Source organism: Diceros bicornis, chromosome 29 (genome assembly GCF_020826845.1).
Source record: "Diceros bicornis minor isolate mBicDic1 chromosome 29, mDicBic1.mat.cur, whole genome shotgun sequence".
Taxonomy (NCBI): Eukaryota; Metazoa; Chordata; class Mammalia; order Perissodactyla; family Rhinocerotidae; genus Diceros; species Diceros bicornis.
In genome coordinates, this window is record NC_080768.1 from 29176838 (window position 1) to 29202214 (window position 25377).

The window sequence follows — 25377 nt, forward strand, 5'->3', positions numbered from 1 at the left end:
TAGAAATTCTTTACTAGATAATTATCTTTTCTTTTTGTGTGATAGGATTGTCTGATCTTCCCAAGAGCAAACTCATCTTAGTCATTATTTTTTCCTTAATAAAGTCTCCTCTAGAACTGCCATTTATAAATTTCAATTTAATAAACCTTTTCTCAATGTCTGCAACTTAAGTGCATAATACATTACATTGTTTTTATGGTTTATTTAAGTAAATTACTGCCGTTGTTCCCTGGCCCGCCCATTCATTAGAAACTGAATTGATAATACAAAACCATCTGAATATTTAGAGCACTTTTCATCTTCCTAAGGTAAGTCAAATAATAATAAATCCTTGCACAACCCGCATTAAGAGAGACAGCTGTGTCGTGGTTAAGAGCATGGACTTTGAAATGAGATGCCTGGGTTTTAATCCAAGCTGGGTCACTTACCAACTGAGGGAAACTGGGCAAATTTCTTAATCTCTCTCTGTATGGTTACCTCATCTGGAAAATAGCAATTAAATAGCATGTCCCTCGTATAGTTGTTGTGAGGATTAAATGAGCTGATACACGTAAAGCAATTAGAATAGTGCATGGGACACAGTTATTTAAGGTTGGGAAATAATCTATATATATTTTTTTTGGGTGAGGAAGATTGGCCCTGAGCTAACACTGAGCTAACACCTGGGCCCATCTTCCTCTATTTTTGCACATGGGATGCCGCCACAGCATGGCCCGACGAGCGGTGTGTAGGTCCACGCCCGGGATCTGAACCCGTGAACGCTGGGCCACTAAAGTGGATTGCACGAACTTAACCACTATGCCATTGGGCCGGCCCCAGCAAATAATATTTTAAAACCAAACTCAAGGGGCCAGCCCGGTGGCATAGTGGTTAAATTCACGCACTCCACTTCAGTGGCTCATAGTTCGAGGGTTCAGATCCCCGGCGCAGAGCTACACACCACTCATTGGACCATCCTGTGGCGGCATCCCATATGCAAAAATAGAGAAAGATGGGCCCAGATGTTAGCTCAGGGCTAATCTTCCTCACCAAAGGAAAAAAACAACCAAACTCAAGCAAAAGTCATCCCATGGTATTTAATATTTTTAACATTAAAAAGGACACAAAGATTCCATCTAGTTTAATAATAACAGCAAAACACCAGGCTAAAGTCATCTCTATTTAATGCAGTGGTACGTAGATTTAAACTATCCTTGAAGTTACCTTGCATTATCTCAATTGTTGTAGGAAATTGTTTAATTAAAACATTTTTCCTCAGGCAGCATAAAAAGGCATGCATAACAAGATACCGAAAGCACGAGTATATAAGCATCATTATCACAGCATCTATTTTGTTGCTTATAATTTTACCACTACTAAGCTTTTTTTTAAAAACATAATGCATTTCTAAGATAATTATATAAAATATCCTTATTGCTAATCTTAAGAATTTTCTCTTTAATTAAATTCATTTTAAAATAAGGAAAACCAATAGGGTATTTTTGTGTATACATGTCCTTACCCCATTTTTTATACCTGCCTCATCCTGGTGAGTTTCTTCCCTATTTTTATTGGGCTCAAACCTCTGAATTATAACCTGTGATTTTTTTGTAGTTTTTAATTTCCAAAATATCATTACACTTTTTACTCCTTTTATCACCCTCCTTGATGTGTCTGTGAGGTGAAAATGGAAAGAAGAAGTATTTCACAAACACGGGTACTGATTTCAGCAGCTTAAATAACACGCTATCCCCCTAGAATGAGGGCTGAGAAGAAATGGAAAGCAGATTCTGGCTAAAGTTTCATCAATTCATATAGGGTAGCCTTGTTCTGGAACATGGAGGAGACATTCTAGGGTCATCTCATGATCCCCAACTCTTGGTATTCACCAAGAATACCAAGTCTCCTTCCTTTGAGTGTGGGCATGACCTGTGACTTTTTCTAACCAATAGAATATAGCAAAGGTGTTGGGATATATGTCATTACATGTATGTGCTTATGTTACATAAGATTGCAATGCCTGTCTTGTGAGGAGACCCACTCTCTGTCTTGTTAACTTTGAAGAAACAGGCTGCTAGGTTGTAAGAAGTCCACATGGCAAGAAACTTGGGTTCTCAGTCTGGCAACCCGGAAGCCACTGAATACCACTAACAGCTGTGTGAGCAAAGAATTGGATCCTTCTCCACGCAAACTTCAGATGAGACTACCTAGCTAACACCTTGATTGTAGCCTTGCAGAATACCCAGCTAAGCTGTGCTCAGACTCCGGGCCCACAGAAACTGTGAGATAATAAGTGTGTTTTTTTAAGGTACTAAGTTTGTGGTAATAGATACATAGATAATTAATACAGATTTTGGTACCAGGAGTAGGGTGATGTCATAACAAATACCTAAAAATCTAAGAGTGACTTTGGAACTGGGTGGTGGGTGGAGGCTGGAAAAATTTTGAGGAACATGGTATAAAAAGCCAAAATTGCTTGCAACAGATTGTTCGTAGAAATCTGGATTTTAAGGATGCTGTTGATAAGAATTCAAAAGGAAGTGGGGAATATGTTATTGGAAACTAGAGAAAGAGGAATCCTTGTTATGTAATGGCAGAAATCTTAGCAAAATTGTCTCTTGCAATTCTGTGGAAAAAAAATAAACTGTTAAGTGTAAGATGCACTTAGTTATCTAGCTAAGGGGATTTTCAAGGAAGGTGTTGAATACACTGCCTAGTTTCTTTTTGCTGTTTATGCAAGGGAAATTCCAGAGGAGGGAGATAAATTGATGCAAGAACTGTTAAACAAAAAGGAACCAGGGCTTGATGATTTGGGAAATAGCCTCTCCACAGGCAAAAGACACTAAATTTAAGAAATGGCTCCAAGCACCGTCACGAATGCAAGATCTAGAGGAAAAGATGAGGGTATAACTATACCACCTTTTATTAAAACGTCAGAAAGACCAAAGGGCTAGAGTAGTATTTAGTTACACAAAGTGACTTTTTGAAAGATTAAGGTTGTGCCTCAGGGAACTTTTTGATCAAATCTTGGGCCTCCAGGAAGCTTAAGTGCATTATTCCTTTGTCTAATGGAATGAACTTCAGTGAAAATCACAAAAGGCCCACATAGAATGTAAAAAAATTGCTTTAGCAAAGACAATGCTGGCTTGGACTGAAAGGAGAAAGTGAAAGAGGCTGTTGGACTCCCAAAATTCTACAGGCAGGATGCAGGCCGTTTAAAATACTCAGCTGCACACATGTACTAATTTTCACACCCTACCCCACCTCCCCCCACACACAAAAGGAAATATGACTCAGGGGGCACTCATCTTTCTTCTTTGGCTGTAGCGACATTTAATCTGATAATATCTAAGGAAGCATCTTCAGCTTTTAGGAGAAAAAGTATTAAATGGGTGGCACGTTTGCATTATTTTCAAGGTGATCTTCCTCTTCTTCTTTATTTTTATTTATTTGTTTTCAAAATGTATCTTTGAGCAAGCCCTTTGCAAAATAGTATTAGAAGTCAAAGCCAAGAGCCCAGAGGGCATAACCAAGAGCTCTGAAAAATTACTCCAGGCTTTGAAACCTAGTCAAGGAACTCTCGACATTTGCCAGAATGGATTTCAGAATTGCTATGGACCAGTGATTTCTTCGTACCTTCTATTGTCCCTTTTTGAACAGGAATGTCTATATCTATATAGATTTTTTGTTTTTTTGGTGAGGAAGATTAGCTCTGAGCTAACATCCATTGCCAATCCTCCTCTTTTTGCTGAGGAAGATTGGCCCTGGGCTAACATCTGTGCCCATCTTCCTCTGCTTTATATGGGACACCACCGCAGCATAGCTTGATAAGCAGTGTGTAGGTCCACGCCTGGGATCTGAACCTGCGAACCCCGGGCTGATGGAGTGGAGTACACAAATTTAACTACTACGCTGCCAGGCCAGCCTCTATATAGATGTTTTTTAATGCCTGTTCAACTATTGTATGGTGGGTGTGTATGGAGGCAGATAACTTGTCCCTTTAGTTTTATGGATTGACAGATCAACTTAAAGAGCCTCATCATTACTGCACCTGATTTAGATGATGAGATTCTGGACTTTGTGCAGATGCTATAATAGAATGGGACTCTGGGGGAACTTGGGACAAAGTAAGTGTATTTTGCACATGGAAAAAACATGAATCATTGGGGGTCAGAGAGTGGACTGTAGCAGACAGACTGTAGGGTGCCCCCATGATCCCTACCTCCTGGTATTTATGCCTTTGTGTAGTCACTTCCACTTGAGTATGTGTGAGACCTGTGACTTGCTTCTAACCAACAGAATATGGCAAAAGTGATGGATGTACATGATTACATGGACGTAGTTATGTTACATAAGATTGTAATTCCATCCTGTGAGGACACTTTCTCTCTCTTGCTGGCTTTGAAGAAGCAAGCTGACATGCTGTAAGCTGCCCAAGAAGGGAGTCACATGGCAAGACACTAAGAGCAGCCTCTGGCCAACAGCCAATAAGAAACAGGCTTTCGGTCCAGCAGCCTACAAGGAACTGTAGGCTGCCAGCCATCACAGCAGCGAGGAAGCAGATTCTTATCCACTTGAACCTCAGATGAGAGTGCAGCCCTGGCCAACACCTTGCTTGCAGTTTTGTAGAAGACTCAGCTAAGTCCTGACCCACAGAATCTGCGAGATGATAAACGTGTGTTTTTTGAGGTACTAAGTTTGAGGTAATATTGCTGCACAGCAATAGATAACTAAGACATGGAATTTACTAAAATGTAAGCTCCACGATTACAAATAATTTTGTCTGTATCCCCTGCACCTATAAAGCTATCTGAAATATAGAAGTGTTCAATAAATATTTGCAGGAAGTAAAGAAGAGAGGAAGAAAGGAAAGAAGAATGGAAAAAAGGAATAAAGGAAGGAAGAAAGGAAGGAAGGAAAGAATAAAGGAAAGAAGGGGGGTAAGAAGGTTGGTTCACACCTGTGTCAAACTAATTTGGTTATTTAAACTAAATTGAGAGGTTTGCATGTAGCTGTTTGGGCAGTTTGATAAATTCAGAGGTGAGGAGCGGTGGAGCTATATCCTGAGATTGGACTGCTATAACTGATTCTTCTTATCACAATACTAGGGAATAGAGCAGTACCGGGACATTATAGACTCGAAATCCATGTGCATTTCTTCCTGCTCAATCAAGTCTGTGACTGAGGGCCAGCCCCGTGGCTTAGCGGTTAAGTGCGTGTGCTCCGCTGCTGGCAGCCCGGGTTCGGATCCCGGGCGCGCACCGACGCACCGCTTCTCTGGCCATGCTGAGGCCGTGTCCCACGTACAGCAACTAGAAGGATGTGCAGCTATGACATACAACTATCTACTGGGGGGCTTTGGGGAAAAATAAATAAATAAAATTATAAAAAAAAAAAAAAAAAGTCTGTGACTGAAAGCAACCAGTGCACTGCCCTGCCCCTGTGGGCAGTTTTGAGGCCTATTTGTGCATATTTTGATGGCAACAAAGTCAGCCAGGCCCTTTCATATTTTCAGATGTTACATGTTATCTTTCCTTAAAAACAGCTTTATAGAAGTATAATTTATACACCATAAATTTACTTAGGTGTCTAATGCAATGATTTTTTAGTAAATTTATAGACTTGAGCAACCATCGCCACCATTCAGTTTCAGAATATTTCCAACACCGTGTAAAGATCCCTTGTCCCCATTTTCAGTCCCTCCTCATTCTCACCTCCTCCCCAGACAACCACTCACTATTTCTGTCTTATAGATTTCCCTTCAGAATAAGTATAAAAAGAAACTATACATCTATTTAGCTAGCCATGTTCAAAGAAGAGAATGGATTAAAAATAGAACATAATTTAAGAAGGATTGGCATAAATTAATGAGTGATAGATGCTTGATAGGTCTAAGGGTAGGCATGCAAGGTTGTGGGTATGTATTCCTGAATGCTTTCCTTTGGTTATATGGAGGGCAGCCGTGTTATCCCTGGCGTCTTCCTCTAGGTTCCTTTGTCAAAGAGAGAATGAAGAGCCACAGAAGCTGGGGGTGCCACAGTGTGACATTTCTTATGTTCTAAACTTCAGGTTGGAAAGCCTGGGCTATTCGCAGACCGAGAGTAAGTAGGTCACAATTCTTTACAATACGAAGCTTTTAAAAAAGTCACTTCATTTTTTTTTGACGTCAAAGTTGTTATAAACACATTTTTCAATGGTAAGAAGCTTAAAAAACACTATATGTACACATAATAGATTACATGAGTGTCTAAACTGGGACACAAAATTTGGAGAATTTATAAGTCAACTCCAGCCTAGAAAAATTAAGTAGCAAAACTGGGTAGCAAATGCTTTTTGAGTAGTTACCATGTGCTAAGCACTGTTCTAATTGCTTTTTGTGTATTAATACCTTTAATCTTTATAATATTCTATGATGTAGGTATAATTAAGATCATCTCCATTTATTAGATGAGGAAACTGAGGCACAGGGAGTTAGATAAATGGCCCACAGTCACATGGCTAGGAATTGGTGAAGTCAAGATTTGAACTTAGATAATCTGGCTCCAAAGCCCATGTTCTGAATCAATATGCATATCACTCTCTTTAATTATGCAGAGTAACTTATTCATATGAAGTAAGATATACGCTTCCTATTGCCTTGTTATCTAAATTATGTACTACAATAAAATCTTTAAGATTTGCCCATTTTTTATTGAGAATTTGTAATCATTTGAAAAAAATTTAATGAAGTTTAATACTGTTAATAACTATTTTGAGAAGAAACTCTTTTGTAACACTTTTTTTGTAAACAGAAATCGCTCTTCTGTTTAATATATCCTCTTAAACAAAAATACTTTCTCTAGTCATGATCATTATTCTTACTTTCACTTCTTCTGTCTCAGGGTTTGCTGTGGGTGAATGTGCCCGGTTGACAGTCAAGGACAAGTTTTGAGATGTTCTCTGTCTTAGGAATCCACCTGCATTCGAACTACTCTGTCCTGGGCAATCCCAGGATTAGATCAAGTAATTATTCATGAGACGTAAAATATAGTAAGGAAAATACTGTATTATGTTTAGGTAGACGGCCTTTTAAAACCTTGCTTTAAATTAAATATTTTTGTATTTATGCTTAGGCATTTTAATGACAAAATGCATTTTGATAGAAGAAGCATTTACAGAATAAGTACGCATAATATATGTCTTTCAGAGGACCAAGATGAGATGGAAGTCTAGCAGTTGATATCACAAATGTCCAGAACTGTGGCTTAGCCAGATGGAGGCGTAGCACCTGGGAGGAGAGGAAGAGGCAAAATTTGCTTTAATATGTCCAAGTTAATATATAAAATCAGATTGCTGGGGGGATATTTATAATTATTTCAGTAAACAAATTGTTTTTGAACACCCAGAAAAAGCAACTGTTTACCTGCAAATAATTGATATGCTAATTTTCGATAATTCTTTACTAGGCATTAAACCAAATCTTTTAAGAACCACTATTATGGAGGTTCTTTGTTTGGTTTGAATTGTCTTAGGCACTGACAATTTTTTCCAAGATTGTATTTCTCTGAAAATATCCTATAATTTAATATTTCCACTCTTTCTGGCTGTTCTTTCCTTGGTTACTTCAAGGGGCTACCCTCAAGTACTTCTCTAATTTACAGGGTGCATATTTTCTATTCCTCTCTGTAATCCTGTGAAAATAAAGTAATTGTTCAATGGGTAGTAATATAAAGCAAAAATATGTCCCTACTGAAGCATTAACATAATTTAATGTACATTCAACAAAATTAAAGCAGCCAATAAGGAATACAATTCTTATTTACATTTTGAAATGATGGTAACAAAGGGCTTTGTTACCTGTTTGGTAAATGCAAGCTCCACACTGATTTACAATCTTTTAAAATTCTACGGACATTATTGGCTACTCAATGTAAAGTTTTCATGGCTGAATTCAAGCTTCTTTGGTTAGGTGAAGAATAAGAATAAATACCTTCTAAGGACTAAATATTTGTGTCCCCTCCCAAATTCATATGTTGAAGCCTTAATACTAATGTGATGGATTTTGGAGATGGGGCCTTTTGGAGGTAATTTGTTCATGAGAGTGGAGCCCTCATGATGGCATTAGAGCCCTTTTAGAAGAGACATGAAAGAGCTTGCTTTCTCTCTCTCTCTCTGCCACATGAAGGTCCAAGGAGAAGGCGCCATCTGCAAACCAGGAAGAGAGCTCTCACCAGAACCCGACCATGCTGGCACCATAATCTTGGACTTCCAGCCTCCAGAATGTGAGAGAGAAATTTCCGTTGTTTAAGCCACCCTGTCTATGGTATTTGTTAAGCAGCCTGAGCAGACTAAGACAATCCATAAAGAAGAAAATGTAATAATCTAATTTCTTCTGAATTCTGTATAACATTAGCCATTAATCTACATCAATATATAGTGAAGGTATATAATGTAAAATGTATAAGATATGCATATAGTAAGGTAAAGTAGGTAATAATGTTTATCTTAAATTACATAGATGCATTTAGACTCTTTTGGTTTTATAATTTGGCTTGTTTTGTTACTACCTCTATGAATTGCTTATTTATGTCAAGTTTTATAACATGTATTTCTCTTTTGAGGCAATGTAGACAACTGATATTGGGATAGAGCTTAAATTGTGAGAAATACTCAATTGTGCTAAAAGAAATACATCAGAAATAATACTTGGCTCACTAAATTTTATTTGAATTAGGTGTCAAATAAGCTAAGATGTGCAGGAGAGAGCTGATGGGTTACGAATTAAATTTTAGGTTCTACTCATCATTTGTTAGAAATAAAAATCAGTTTTCAGTAGTATTCTTATGTATAATTAAAACACAGAGATATATAATATTTAGTACAATAAAGATACATGGCTTCTAGCCTCTTGAGACATCTGTCTTCATGAAAAAGATGAAGAGTACATCATGAGTTATGTAACCTTGAGACAATTTCCTACTTCTACTTACAAGTAGGAATAAATGTCATAATAAAGACCAACTATCATTTGTTATATACAAAATATGTGGTTCTTTTTTGGACTTTTTTTCTGGATCTAAATAACTATAGGTGACACTTATGAGAAATGAAATATACTGAATTCGATTGAGAAAGTAGAAGATTCTCTATCTCCATTAACTTGTGAGAGGTTTCATCATTCCAGTCCTCTCCAGACAGTCCAATGATCTGTATTTTCTCTGAACTCACATGGTCTGTGACAGTTATTTGGCAGTTAACAAGTGCATTGAGTTAATACGTGGTGTGTGTATATTTCAGTACACATGTAGGAATGCATAGGGAGATACTGTCGTTCTGGTTTTCTAGGAAACATACCCTGAGACTCTGAGATTTACATGAAGAAAGTTTATTGGAGAAGGCTTTGGGGAACAATGGGAGTGAGGATGGCAGGAAAGGGCAAAGGGAGAAGTTGAGCTGCAACATGGATGCAGCAGTCTCTGCCAGACCTTCAGGGAGGCGCCTGCCTAGGATGAGGCAGTTCTCTGTATCTGAGGGCGATTCCCAGGGAGGGACTGTTCTGAACCAGCCCATCAACAATCAATGCTTCTGACAACTGATGAAATGAGAGCCTTGGTCCTGAAGCAGGGACCTGGGAGGTGCACCACAGCATCAACTTCAGGAAGTAACTGAATGCAAGGTGCATAGCACAGCCTCAAGAGTCAGATGGGCTGGTTTAAAACTGGTATCTACTATGTACTGGCTATGTTGCCTTAGGCAAGTCATTTAACTTTTCTGTCCCTACTAAGTGGGGATAAGACTACTGCAGGTATCTCATTGGGTTATTGTGGAAATGGATGAGTTAACACATGTACAGCACATAGCAGTTCTTGCGAGATTGTAAGCACTCTACAATTGTCACCTATTATTATTAAAGGTTGCTATAAAATAATGAAACTATTTTAAAAACTAACTTACTCATATGAATATTTGTTCCTGTACAGAGCAGGAGGGGCTAGTAACAAATAAACCACACATCTCTAGTTGCTTAAAACAACAAGGATTTATTTCTTGACCATGCTACATATACATCATGGGTTGGCTGGTGTTTTCCTCTCTCTAGGACCCAAGCTGACAGACAAGCCACTAGCTGGATCATTGCCATTTGTGTGGCAGAAAAAAAGAGACAGCATTTTTAAATGCATGCTGACTTTTAAAACTTCCACTTGGAAATGATACACGTCATTTCCACTCACATTTCATTGGTCAAAATAAATCACATGGGTACATCATATAACTTTAAGGGATGGGAAGGGAAGGGCAATCCCACCCTTTGTCTGGAAGGAAAACCAGAATGACTTCATAACAGCACTAATGACTACCACAGTTTAATTTTTAAAAATTACCTGGGAGGATATACATTCAATACTGATAGCTAACTTTTCTTGAGTACTTATTATGTGCCAGGCCCTGTGATAAACAGCAATACTATGAAATAGATCCTACTAATATCCCAATATTGTACATTTAAGAAAAACTGAGGCTTAGAGAAACTTGATCAACACCACACATCTAGCTAGTGGTAAACATGGACTCCAACTCAGGCCTGTCTGATTGCCAAGATCACACTCATAACTACTACTCTGTTTCCTCCCAAGAACTTCAGTGACACCAGCACGACTCAAAATATTTTCAAAACACATACTATATATATTTTTTAAGTAATTGCTGTTGGAGTCTATTATTTAGAGGAGCAGAACTCCCAAAATGTTGTGAAGTCTCAAACGTAGTAGAAGTTTCTTTCTTGTTCACATGATGGTACTGGATGGGTAAACAGATGAGTAGAGTGGCCCTCTTCCATTGGGTAACTCAGTCAGACTGATGGAGACCCCACCTTCTTCAGCACAAGGCATCCAGGGGTTATCTTCCTTCCAGACAGCCAGAAGGATGCCTGTGGGCCAGGCCTGGAAGTGATGCACATAACTTCTGCTCACATTCTGTTGGCTAGAAACTCAGTCACAGGGCTAACCTGAGTCCAAGGAAGGCTGGGAAATGTAGTTAGCTGTGTGCTTAATGAGTCTTGCTCATGACACATTGACTATGCTTTACATTTTCATGGGACTGAAGAGACTTTAAAATGGGGTAAATACATTTGAGGTTAGCAGGGCCTATCTCAAAGCCACCTCATTGGCGTGCAGTCTTCTCTCATTTCAATACTCCAAAGTAATGTCTTATTTGGGTTTATCCCACTCTCTAACATTTAGTATCCTGCATTTCTTGACATGTTTTATAGTTTGCCTTTGTGCCAATGGGAAGATTGTAGTTAGATTCTTTACCTTTCCTTTAATTGTTATGTGAGATTTTGTAATCTCTTTTGTAGTATTAATGCAGGATGATGCAGAGGAAACTCTGGTAATAAGCAGTAAACGAGCCTGTAGTCTGACCCAGAGGAGAGTTTCACCTGCTCCTGGGCAGCACTGCATGCTTCAGGGGCCCACCAGACCACCAGATATCTCTGAGTCTGGTAGGAGAGCAACATCTTCAGTCTTAGCTTCCAGACAGTCCCTTACAAACTACGATCAGAGTTTTCAGAGAGTCGCGCAGGGGATGGAATAGGGGAATAGATTGCTGAACTGAAAGGGAGTTTTGAAAGCTGTTGCAATGAATTGGGAGGTTTAGCCCTTATTAACTTTTAGAAGCTTCCTCCTTTAGGCTAGGCAGGTGCTGTTGTATTGCTTACTCCCAGGATTAATCATAAAGTTAATAAAGACTCAAGATTGGTTGTGTATTATCCCATAATTCTAGGGTGGCCATCGTTACTGGGAGCATGAAGGGTCCAGTAACACATATCACTTTTCAAATTTTTTAAATTCTTTCACAGACATAGTATTATTTTGATTCTGTCCACTAGAGAAGGTCAGCGTCTGTCTTCTTACTCAACTTTGTATTTCTAGCCCAGTCCAGGGTTTGTGTCTTTTGTCGCATGGAGCATGTATTAACAACAGCTCTAAAAGTTAACAAGGCAGATATGTGCATCATTATTTTGTAGAAGAAAAAAATGGGTTGAGTGAGATTATACGACTTTCCTTAGGTCATATAGTTGGTAATGACACGTTGAATCTAGAAGCTAGTTTTTCTGATTCATTTTTCATTGTTCCTTCCACCCAAGTACGAGGCTTATCACATTCTTTTCAGTATACTCAGGAGTTGCAAATATTCATTCTTTGAGGATAAATTCCAGATTTGGAAATAGCCAAAAGTAGTCCGGTATTAAATGTGATGAATAAAGTTGGTGACCAAGTTAGATAATGCTATTTTGGATTTAAAAAAATGAGACATACCTATAAACTAACACATTTTGGGGGCTCCTAAACTGGCACATAATCCTTTAAATATTTGTTAGTTTTATTTGAGAAAAATGCAAAAATAGTTTAAAACAAAAATATATTAAAACTCATATCTTGACTATGTAGCCATATGACTTTTACCTATATTAAGATCAGAACCAGATCCAAGGAAATTGAAGACAGAAACTAGCTAAGAGCAAAACGTGCAGAGTTCAAACGACCATGTTTAAAAATTGAACTTTTGTTTCCATGATTTTTAATAAAGTCTAGTACACATAACTCAGTTTGTGATTTGGCCTTTGAGAGAGGTTATTTATAAAGGTGGAGAAAGAATGAACAGTTATTTCTATCTACTATGTGTTGGGTGATTTACTTCATTTAATTCTCAAGCCAGTCTATGAAACAAATAATATTCCATTTTTAAGACGAGGGAAAGGCTTGCAGTTTTCAGTTACTGATCAAAGACCACACAGCCAGTAGGAGGCAGAGCTGGAATTAGAAGGCAAGTCCATCTGTTTCAAGCCAAGGTCTTCCTTCCAAACAATGCCGTTTCTTTTCAAAGGGATAAGAGAGGACGGAGGTGTAGTAGATTGAATGGTGGTCCCCCTAAAAAATGTCCATGTCTCAGAACCTGTTAATGTGACCTTATTTGGAAAAAGAGTCTTTACAGATGTAATTAAAAACCTCAAAATGAGATCATCCTGAATTATCTGGGTGGATCCTAAGTCCAACAACAAGCATTCTTATAGGAGATAAACAGGGAAGATACAGATAGAGAAGAGAAGGCCATGTGAAAATCGAGGCAGGGATTCAAGTGATGTAGCCATAAGGAATGCTGACAGCCAGCCACCAGAAGCTGGAAGAAGCAAGAAACAGATTGTCCCTAGAGCCTGTGGAGAGAGTGCCGCCCTGCCGACACTTTGATTTCAGACTTCTGGCCTCCAGAACTATGAGAGAATGAATTTCTGTTGTTTTAAGCTACCAAATCTGTTGTAATTTGTTACAGCAGCCCTAGAAAACCAATACAGGAGGTATGGGGAGAAACATGCAAGGAGGATGTACACATTGATTCATTTAAGAGCAAAGAAGAAAGGACACTATCTTTGGAGACAGGTGGGCCTGGGGTGGAATCCCAGCTCTGCTGCTTATCAGCTGTGTGTGTTGCAGAAGCAATTTAATTGCTCTAAGGTCAGGTTTCCTCATCTATAAAATAGAAATTATGATGCATTTGTCATCGAATTTTAAGGATTTGAGAGTATATAAAGCACTTAGTGTAGTATAAGAAGTCAATTTACTTCCTTCTGTGGATCAGAGGAATATTAATAGTGAAATAAAACATTATCCTTGACTTTGTGTAGCTCGTGTAACTTCGTAAATGAGACAGACAATGCAATATAGTGTTATAAGGTCCACAATAGAGATAAATATGAGACACAGTATCGGCACAAAAAAGGGAATGATTCACTCAGATTAGTTGAACCAGGGAAGCTCTCAAAGGGGAATATCACCAATATCAGCTCAATATCACCCTTGAGCTGATATTGAAAGACGAGTAGGCATGTACCAGGCAGAAGATGAGGGGAAGGTAGTTCACACAGAGGAAAAAGAATGTGCAAATACCCTGAGGTAGAAAACAGAATGATACATACTGAGGCCAGAATAAGGTGTGAGAGCAGAAAAAGTTGGAAAATGTTCGAAGAGTTAATTAAGGAGGTCCAGATATAGATCATGGAGAATCTTGGATATCATCAAAAGTTGTTTGCTTTCTTACAAACACAGGAGAGGATCAGATAAATATATGCAAATTCTTTGATCTAGTAATTCCTCTTCCAGGAACTTACACTTAGTAAATAACTGAGAATATACACAAAGATTTAGCTATAAGGCTATTCATCATATATTTGTTCCCAATGTCATAAAAATTGTAAATAACCTAAATATCCATAAATAGAAGACTGATTAAATAAATTATAGTAGAAATGGAATACTAGACAGCCCTAAAAAGGATATTATAGAAATATTTTTATTGATATGGAATTAAGTGTAGTGACACTATAATTAGTGAAAAATTAGCATTATCCCATACTTGTAAATAATATGGGTACATACATATTTATATATTCACACATATATTTACATATATACATATACATATATTTGTGTGTATATAATTATTTCCTCTTGAAATTGAGAACAAGGTAAGGATGCCTGATTTCACCATGTCTATTCAAAAGCTATTCTAAGGATCATAGCCATTACAATAAGAGAAGAAAAAGAAATCATGAAGATTGCAAAGGAAGAAGTAAAACTGTTCCCTTTTACAGGTTGTTCACAGAGGAAGTATGCAGGAATCTCCAAATCAACTATTACAACTAATAAAAGAATTTAGCAATGGCGCAGGAAGCAAGGTTACTATAAAAGAATCAATTGTTTCCTTATATACAGGCAGCAAAAATTGGAAAGTAAAATTTTTAAAAATCCTATTTACAATATCACCAAAGATATAAAATATCTAGGAATAAATTTAACAAAAAATGCCTAAGAGCACTACATTGAAAACTATAAAACAATCCTGAGAGAAAAATAAAGAAGACCTAAGTAATTGTTCATGGATTAGAAGGCTTGATGTTGTTAAGATGGCGATTCTCCCCAAGTTGGTCTATAGAGTCAACGTGATCCTAATAAAAATGTCAGCAGACATTTTGGTAGAAATTGACAAGCTGATTCTAAAATTTATATGAAACTACAAAACCAAAGAAATTTTTAAAAATAAGAATGGGCTTGAGGGAATTATCCTACCTAATTTCATTGCTCACAATAAAACTGCAGTAACCAAGATAGTGCAGTTTTGGCGAAAACACACACATATAGATCATTGAACCAGAATAGAGAGTTTGAAAATAGACCCACATATAGTTGGTCAACTGATTAATGACAAAAGTGCTAAGGCAATTCAACGGGAAAAATGAAAATCTTTTCAACAAATGATCCTGAATCAAGTAGATATTTGTGTGGAAACAAAATGAACATCTACTCTTACCACAGACTATATAAAAAAATTAAATTAAAATGGATCATAGACTTAAATGCAAAACCTAAGACTATAAAACTTCTAGAAGAAAATATAGGGGAATATCTTTGCAAACTTGGGATAGGGAAAGATTTTTTAGAACAAAAGCATGAAACATAAAAGAAACAATTGACAAATTGGATTTTGCCAAAATAAAAAACTTGGTTTTTGAAAGATACCATTAATAAAACAGAAAGACAAGCCAAATATTGGGAGAAATTATTCATAACACATGTATCAATAAAGTGACATATCTAAAATATGTAAGGAATACTTACAACTCATTAATGCCTCAATAATGAGGCAAACAACTTAAAAGGAAATTGGGCAAAAGATATGAATAGATGCTTCTCCAGAGAAGAAATATGGATGACAAATAAGCACATGAAAAAAGTCATTGGGGGGGCTGGCCCGATGGCGTAGTGGTTAAGTTCACGTACTCCACTTTGGTGGCCCGGGGTTCGTGAGTTCAGATCCCTGGCGTGGACCTACACACCGCTCATCAAGCCATGCTGTGGCAGCATCTCACATACAAAATAGAGGAAGAATGTCAAGATATTAGCTCAGGGACAATATTCCTCAAGGAAAAAGAGGAAGATTGGCAACAGATGTTACCTTACGGCCAATCTTCCTCACCAAAAAAAAAAAAGTCATCAGGGAAATATCAATTATAACCACAATGAAATGCCACTACATACACATTAAAATCGCTAAAAATGTAAAAACTGACTATTGTAAATGTTGGCAAGGATGTGGAGGATATTGAACTTTCACTTACTACTAGTTGGAATGTAAAATTATACAATCACTTTGGAAAACAGTTTAGTAGTTTCTTAAAAAGATTTACACTTACCATACGACTTAGCCATTCTACTCCTAGGCACTTACTCAAGGGGAAACAAAAACATATTCATTTATTCACCTAAAGACAGTACACAAATGTTCATAGAGCTTTATTTGTAATATCTCTAAACTAGAAACAACCCAACATTCATTAATGGGTGCATGGATAAACAGCTTGTGATAAATCATGCAAGGGAATACTACTCAGCAATAAAAAGCAATGAACTATTGATATATGGAACAACATGTATGACTCTCAAAAGAAATATGCTGAGTAAAAGAAGCCAGGCATAAAAAGAGTACTTACTGTTTGATTCCATTTTAATAATATTTTATAAAATGTAAACTAATATATAGTGACAGAAAGAAGATCAGTGGTTGCTTGGGGAAGGAGTAGAGGGAGAGGATGGATTCTAAATAGGCAAAAAGAAACTTTTAGGCGTGATGGAAATGTTTGCCTTTTTTTTTTTTTTTGGTGAGGAAGATTGGCCCTGAGCTAACATCTGTGCCAATCTTCTTCCATTTTGTATGTGGGATGCTGCCACTGCATGGCTTGACCAGTGGTGCGTAGGTCCGTGCCCGGGATCTGAACTCACAACCCCAGGCCACCTAAGAGGAGTATGTGAACTTAACCACTACGCCATGGGGCCAGCCCCCTACTATTTTTATCATAGTGGTGTGTGTATACATATGTCAAGTTGTACACCTTAAATATGTGCAGTTTCGAGCACTTCAATTATACCTCAATAAAGTTGAAAAAAAGCAGGAGTGAGGTCCACAAATTTTCCACCTGTGGAGCAGGTTAGCTTCTATTCTAAAGAAGTCCTGAGATAAATTCCAGATGAAGATGGCAGATTAAACTCATAAATTTAATTTTATTCTCTCCTAACAGAGATTTTTTAAAAAGGCATAAACCCGCAAGAACAGGGAAATGACAGAAAATTTTGAACACTGGAAATCAGACAGATAAGCGGTAAATTACTTGAGAATGCCGAATCTTAAACTGGCAGTGAGTAAAGTTAAGAACCAACTCAACTAATGTTGCAAAAGACTCAGGTATTATCAGCACCCAGTTCTTTTGAAAATGAGGGTAAAAGAGTGAAAGTAAATAAGAGAACTATTTGAAACCTGTTTAGAAGCAGTTAGATGCCTAGATTCCATTCCTTGATCCTATATCACTGCTCCTTCTCCACACATACACAATACTGAAGGTTTATTCCTTGGAGAGGGTAAAACAGAGGGTCTCTGGACTGGGGGACAGCTGGCATATTTGAAAGTTGAGGCACCCTGAAAAAAAGGTGCTAAGGGCATATATGTACATTGAGTGCTGCCTCCTCTTACAAGCTTCCTCATGGCTGCTTTCCTCATGGGCTCCAGAAACAATAGTGGTCAGTCCTTTACCTTCCAGGCAGGAGACAGGAAAAATCTCTATGGAATCTGACCAATCCAAGAGGAAAAAGACCTAAACAGACTGACATTGAAGGTTCTGAATCAACAGCCCACCTAGTTCTCTCTACAGTGAAAATCTTGGTATGAAAGCTCTGCCCTTAAGCTTACAGTTTCCATCAGCTTTTTAGCTCCGTTTCCTAAATACGAGAAGACAAAAAAGCATTACCAGCTAGCTGAGGAAAGTTTCTAAATGAAAGATTCCAAGAGAAAAATGCAATTTGGTAGAAAAAACATTTTAAAAAATTATCATTAATATCCTCAGAAAGATAGGAAAAAATACGTAATTTATGTAAAAAAGACAGGATGCTTCAAAGTCAATATCCAAAAACAAAAAAGAACTTGGAAATTAAAAAAAAAAAAAAAGAAAGAAACTATGGTAGAAAAAATAAATACTCAAAATAAGATTTGGAAGTAAAATTAATGAATTCTTCCTGTAAGTACTGCAAAACCAAAATAAAGCAAAAAACAGAAATGGAAAATAAGAGAGAAAAAATAAGAATATCAGAAGACCAGCCCAAAGTCAAGAAATTTCAGACGGACATTCCAGAAAAGTGGAGGGGAAGAATTCATCAACAAAACAATTCAAGATCACTTCTTAAAACAGAAAAATACAATTTTTTAGAATGAAGAGACTCTGTAAAGTTGTTGAAAATTGATCTACACCAAGGTCCATCATAATATTTCAGAACATTGGAGATTAAGAGGATCCTACAAGCTTTCAGACAGGGAAAAACCAAGTCACAAAAGGAACAGGAATTAGAATGGCTTCAGACTTCATAAAAACAATACTGAAAAAGAACAACGGAGCAATATCTTCTACATTCTAAGGGAAAATAATTTCCAACTTAGAAATCTATACTTAGCCAAATCGCAAATGAAAGGTAAGGACAGATTAATTGTCAGTGAAGTGTAAGCATAGTCTTAAAACATTTACTCCCATGTATCCTTTCTTAGGAAGCTACTGAAGGATGTACTCCTTTAAAATAAGGAAGTGAGCCAAGAAAAAGACACTGCATCTAGGAAACAGGAGATTCAACTCAGGAGAGGAGCAAGCTCCCTTCATTTGATAGTGAAGGGAAATCTCCAGATGAAACTATTTATCAGGCATAAAGAGCAGCTGATGGAAGTAAGAGCAGGTCAGAATTTCAGGGAGAGATTTCTTCAAGAAGATGAAGTTGATAAAATAGCTAACGTAAATAAATGCATTAAGAGGGTATTTAGACAAGTAGGGAAGGATTTGAGGATGACTTAGGAATAAGTACATAGACAGTTAAGCAAATGGTAAAAAACCCCAAATGATTACGAGCTCCAGGGTAAATAAAATATTGGGCAGGGAAGGAATTTCAATCATAGTTTATTACATGGCTCACTTCTGAATTACAGACATAGGTATGATAATGAAATTACTGAAAATATAACTAAAATTTTGATTTAACACTACTGGGGCATGGAGAGTGTGCATGTATTTGGGAGCTAGGAGGGAAAAAAGAGCTAGATCCTTACCTTCCATAGTTAATAGATAATGGCTAAAACTGAAAAAAAACCCAAAAAACTAGAAATAGCAGTTCAAGCATGTTCTTGGGGTAAATACCAAAACAATCAGCTAAAAGAGTTGAAAGTGATAACTTTATGGATGGAGACAGGAGAAGCAGGGATGTCTTGAGACTCCTGTTTGTCTTAAATATTATAGAGGTAGTTTACTCTTGGACTATATGCATGTATCACTTTGATAAAAAACAAAAATCGTAAAAAAATTGTCCTTAGATCCTGAGTTCAAGAAATTTCTAATCACTCTGGTGAAAACTTTGAGAACCTCTAACATTACTCCCAAATATGTGATGAAACCGTGGATACCGAAACTCAGCTCTTTGCTCTTGGCTTCCTAGACCTCTGGGGCAGTTTCAAGCATGGCTTATATCTGATGTAGCCAACCTCCCTTGTGAATGGTAGAAAAGTAAGAATATCCAGGTAACATTAGGCTATAGCAGGGGTAAGGGTAAATAAATTTTGTCATGTTGGGGGATAGAGACAATAGGAAGGTGGTTCCACCATCAACAAGCTTGTTGCCAGAATGTTCATGTTTGAGGCAGAAATACAACAGAAAAAAAACCCCGCAATGTTAGGTAGGTGGGAAAAGTAAAAATATTAAGGACAGATAAGTTTAGAGCAGATTAATTTATCAGATCATGAAGGAAGAAGTGAAGGGAGATATTATTCTTCATTGGACCAAGAATTAATTTCAAGTGGAAGTTTGTTGCTTTACATAAAACGGGAAATCTGAAGGTACTTCTATATGAGACACTCTGGCAATATTGTTCATTTGAAAAGGTTGAACTTTATAAGGAGCTGTTTCCTCTTGGACTTTTCTGTTATTTGTAAAGAATTCAGGGTATCTCTAACTTAGTGTCTCATGTCTATTTGGAACTCTGGACACAATTTTCTATAGAAACAATTGTAGGTGGTTGGATCCGCAAGGCCAACCCTCTAATGACTCTTTAATCTCTGGCTGCCACAACAGCACTGAACTAAAACAATGTTTCCACGGAAAAATCCAAATATGCTCTCCTACTGGGCAGCCAGGAATATTTGTGACCACATTTTTGTAATGGAAATTAAAAAGGAGTGATGAGGAGGTGGAATGAGGGATAGAGATGTTCTTTAAGGGCAGGAGGGTGTTGCTATCGGAAAGAATAGATTATAGCAGAGGAAATTTACCTCTCTTCTTTTAATACTTCTTGATAGAAAAAACTATGGTATCCAGCACCCATTCTGAATTTGATTTGATCTAGTACCCAGGTGAGAAGAGAATCAAGACACAGTTAGGAGCAGTTCTAGGCAGTAACAGGTTGAAGAGAGAGGGTGAGTGGATCTCCAGAAGGAAGTCAGAAGAAAGGAGAGTTCTTTGGTCACAAGATATTTGGCTCAACAATTAGTTTTACATATATATATGTAAATATATGTATGTAAATATATATGTATCTATCTATCTATATATATATACACCTATATCACATCATATCACATATATTGAGTTCACATAAATCAGAAACTGCCTCTACATCATTTTGATATCTCATCAACCTAACAGAAACTTTTATCAATGAATGTTTTGAAATTTCACAACTAATTCGAGAATAACACAGTTTGAGTGGTAAAAATATAAACTCTAAATTAAAATCTTTAATAATTAAGAACTTCTGCCTTGGGGCAGAGGAAGAAACCCAAGAATTGTATATTAATTTAACTTAATGAAGAGAAAAGTAACTATTTAAAGAGCTGACCATTTTCTAAAATTCCAGAACTAATAGTGCACATAATTGAATGCTCATAATAACATAGCAAAGGACGCTCAGTGTATCAAACTAAATTTTAATCAATTATGCATTGCACCTGCATTTTTAATATCCAGATAAAATAACTTACCGCTTTAGTATTTTCCCAAATATTTGTTCGTGGCAGACTGACTTTTGCTATAGTTCACAGACATTTTCAATCATATTTACCAGTTTTTGGCTCATTTTTCATATTATATTACTGGTCTCTGTAAATAATTGCCCTCCTTCCCTTCTACACTTCCTTTATAGAATATTTCAAATACTTTCCTTGCTGATATTGTGATGTTGCCCGCATTCCATGCCTGGCACAAAGATAATATAAGCAGGGGGATACTTTGTGAACTTACTAAAATGTGGCCAAGCTTGTCCTGGGATCGTCATCCTTTAACTCCGTTACCTCGTGACTCATGCCCAGCCCACAGAGGGAAGCAAGGAATACACAGAGGAAGTGAGCTGTTGGCTTAGTGGAGAAGACTATGGCATTCCCCCACTCACTTCAGGTAAAGGAAGGTAACACTTCCTTCAAACCAACTGAGAGGGCTGCAAGGAAACTACAAGGAGATATTGAGGGTACCTAGAATAAGAGGAGATTGGCATCTCTCTCCTCAGCTAGAGGCTTGTTGAGATATAGAAACCCTTATGCCTTCCCTGGGACTGCAGAGGAGTAGAAGGGTGAGAGAGCTTTTGGGAGAGAGGACAGGTGCTCCTTGATGTCTGAGGTGTACATGAAAATGGAGACTGGGGCCTACTTCCTACCTGGGGAATTTTGAAGGCAGAACAGCAGGTGGAGCACCCATCATGATAGAGTAAAATGAGCGGGCACCAGGGAGTAGCCTGCCTTTCCATCATCTGGCATGGAAAGGATGGTTTCCATGGCTTAAGAGGATGCTGTGAAAGATAGAAGCCATCTTAAAAGCACCTTGCCCTGAAGAGGCTTTGTGAAGGCACAAGAACACTGTAGTAAGAGGTTGGGATGGGAGGAGACATACCATTAGGGACAGGGATAATTTCAGGAGGTAAGCCCATAATTAGATCGCCTTTGTCTGGGAACTGTGCAGTGTGCAGTGCCTGCAAAACTCCTAAGGAAGCTTCCTGCGAACCTCACCAAAGTACTAGTATTCGGATGTCTGCTCCAAAGAGGTCACTGATGGCCAGCCAATAGTAACCAAGGAAGAACTAAAATACAGAATAATTTAAGCAAACAAAAAAAATACACTTTTCCTTTCATCTCATCTTCCTCAGCTCAGACCCTGGAAAAGCCAGATGTGGGAGGGGAAAGGTGGGGAGGAAAGGGGATGGAACAGGCCAGTTTCCTCTCCCCCACTGCAGCCCTGAGTTGGGGTCCCTGGGGACAGGCTTTGAATTGAATATGAGACGGCATTTTGATTTCGATAGGACCAGACCCCTTTAATCCCTGCATGGGAGTCATCATTAATGAAATGGGCCTTCTTCACATACCTGAAAGAATCTGGAGACTATGAGATCCATCCGAAACAAGGACCAAGAGATGGAGATCCAACAGAGCATATTTAAAAGCAACGGTTAGAGAAACGCAGAGCCATTTCCCACCAAGTTCAAACTATTCAGTAAACTGATTACACCAGGACAGATTGTGCAGTACGGTTATTTTGCTAACTGTTAAAGAGGCTCTTTGGGGATGTTGTGCCCAGTGTATGACGTTAAGGAGTTGGTGGGTTCGTTCCCTGAAGGATCAATGTTGGGGCCTCAGTCTATTGGGAATGACTTATTACCAACACTAAAATGTGCTTTTTTTTTTTTTTAAAGTCTTTAAATATGATCTTTATCTTTTGCTTCACTCATTCAAACATTTATTAATTGCCTTTGTCCTGCACACACACAAAAGTAACTCTAAGGCAGTTGTCACTGTGCTCAAAGGTAAGGACAAAACCATAGTAATTTATATACCACTTACTATGTGCTGGGCACTTTTCTAAATGCTTTATGTACGTTAATCTAATCAAATTAATTTAACCCTAAAAGATAGTTACTGTTATTATCTATATTTTATAGGTAATAAAAACGAGGCACAAAGAGGTTAATTAACTTGCCTGAAGTTACGTAGCCAGTAAGGGTTGAGGCTGGAATTTGAACCCAGCAATTTGGCTGTAGAGTTTATGTTTAATGCTATACTGTTGCTCACAATATAGGATATTTCCTCTAATATAGATTCTAATCGAGAAGATGACTAAGTTTAAAAACAAGATTACAGGGAAAGGATTAACGTGGCCTGTAAACATTGGAGAAAGCTTCAGATTTCACATGTTCCGCTGCCACTGGTGCTCCGACCATGAATGACAGATATATATCTTTAGGACCTGACATGAAAGGGCTCATTAGTCTCATTTCAAAGATTCAGGTCTTTGTCATATCCAGTATAATATGTTCTTTGGTCTTATCACTCAGAGAACATATCCTTTATAATAAAATACATAGCTTAATGGATTTCTTTATTTTTATTTTGGAGCAGGCATCATAATTTCATTTAGACCATAAGTCTTAGGAGCTATCCATATCTATATCTATCTATATTTACATCAAATTTTTTGGTGGGTCATTTCGGAGTTATCCTTGATCCCTGAAACAAATCCCTTCTGATTGTTGGAGGAGGTCATTGAGAGGATGTGACGGCCGGTTGACCTTAGAACTGGACCAGGGCAATAGGAGGCCCCTTACCCTCTCCCTGTCCTTGGAATGTATGTTGTTCTGCCTACCGTTCCCACAGTGGGAGGTGTTTTCAAGGACGCAGCCTTGAGAGAGCAATGTGTTGTTGACACCATCTGGATGGTACACATGACAGAACCCAGTTAAGGCCTCTACATAAACTTTTAGGATTCTGCTGGGCGGGTGTGGAGATCTACCCCCGTCCTGTGGCTGCCCAAGACAAGCCTCATGTAAGTTCCCTTGCTGATTTTTTTTTAATTAATTTTTTTTATTGAGGTAACATTGGTTTATAACATTATATAAATTTCAGGTGTACATCATTATATTTCGACTTCTGTATAGACTACACCCTGTTCACCATCAAAAGTCAAGTTGCCATCCATCACAGTACAACTGTGCCCCTTTACCCCTTCCACCCCTCCCCCACCCCGTCCCCCTTCCATTCTGATATATTAAAACCTGCCACCTACCAATCTGGAGTGGTCTGCCTATTTCTTTGGTCTCTCTTGTCCTCCATGTACTGTGTACTGGGGCCAGTTTTTGATTTCACCCTGGGAACGCCCGAGGTCTCCAACCAACACTGATGCAGTCCAGGAAAAAATGACGGAAAAGCCTTTAACTCTTTCGTGTCCCAACTTAGACTTATTTCTTATGCCAGGGACGATCTTAGCTATGGAAAAATGACACACTCAATAAACAGGGACAACAAATAGAAAGCTGTCGCTTGTTGTTTTTTGGGAATAGTGTTCTCAGGAGAAGCGACAGGGGAGGCTGCTCAACACTGGCTTGGTGGCTAACACCTCTTACCTTTGTGAGAGGAAACCTTTGTAATGGAGAACTTAGCATTCTGGGTACTGAGAACTCAGCGTTTCTGAGGTGCTAACACTATATGTCCTATCACTTCCAGAAATGGTTTTTGAAAGGAAAGTCGAGGCTGCCAGCTTTTTAGGGAGGCTTATGACAGGGTTTTTAGTTAAATTATTGTGGCTTATGGGCAAAGCACAGAATTGGGAGAGCAGGAGCCTGAGTTCTGAACCTACTTCTGAAAACAATCAGTTTCATGACCCCTGGGAAAGGCAATCAGCTTTTCTGAACCTTTTATCATTTGTAAAATTAAGAACTTCAAACTAGATATCTAGGATTCTTTCCTGGTCTAACATTTGATGTGTTTCTCTATGAATCAAAGCATAACTAATGGGGAAAGTTTATGATGTTCTAACATGGCACCCTAGGTTAGTGGGTGGATAATAAAATATTTATTTATACCACTCTTTATGAGTAGATACAGTAAAAACCGATGTAAAACCTGCCAGTAGGGCAGGAAGCTAATGATTTCTCTTGCTTTGATCTCTTTTATTACATATTCTTCGTTTTCAGGCTCCTATACTTCAGTGCCCTCCTCAACCTAGTAAAATTCTTTTCCATACTAAGATTTTTACTAAAACTGCAGAAGTTGGCATAAAGCAATTATGGTTTTCCTGGAGTTATGGTTTATGTTAAGGAGCGCAAAGTGTCCTGCTATCAGCATGTGTGGACTGTTCTAAAGCAGAACAATCTGTAAAACCAAAGGAAAACAAAACTGACAAAATTGGAAGTGTTCTATTCTCATGGAAAGAGATGCACAAATTGAAGTAGACTGCTATTCCACCTGAGTTCTAAACATCTATTTGTTTTCTCTCTGTGTGATTGAAGGTGCCATCTATATCCTAACCCTTCC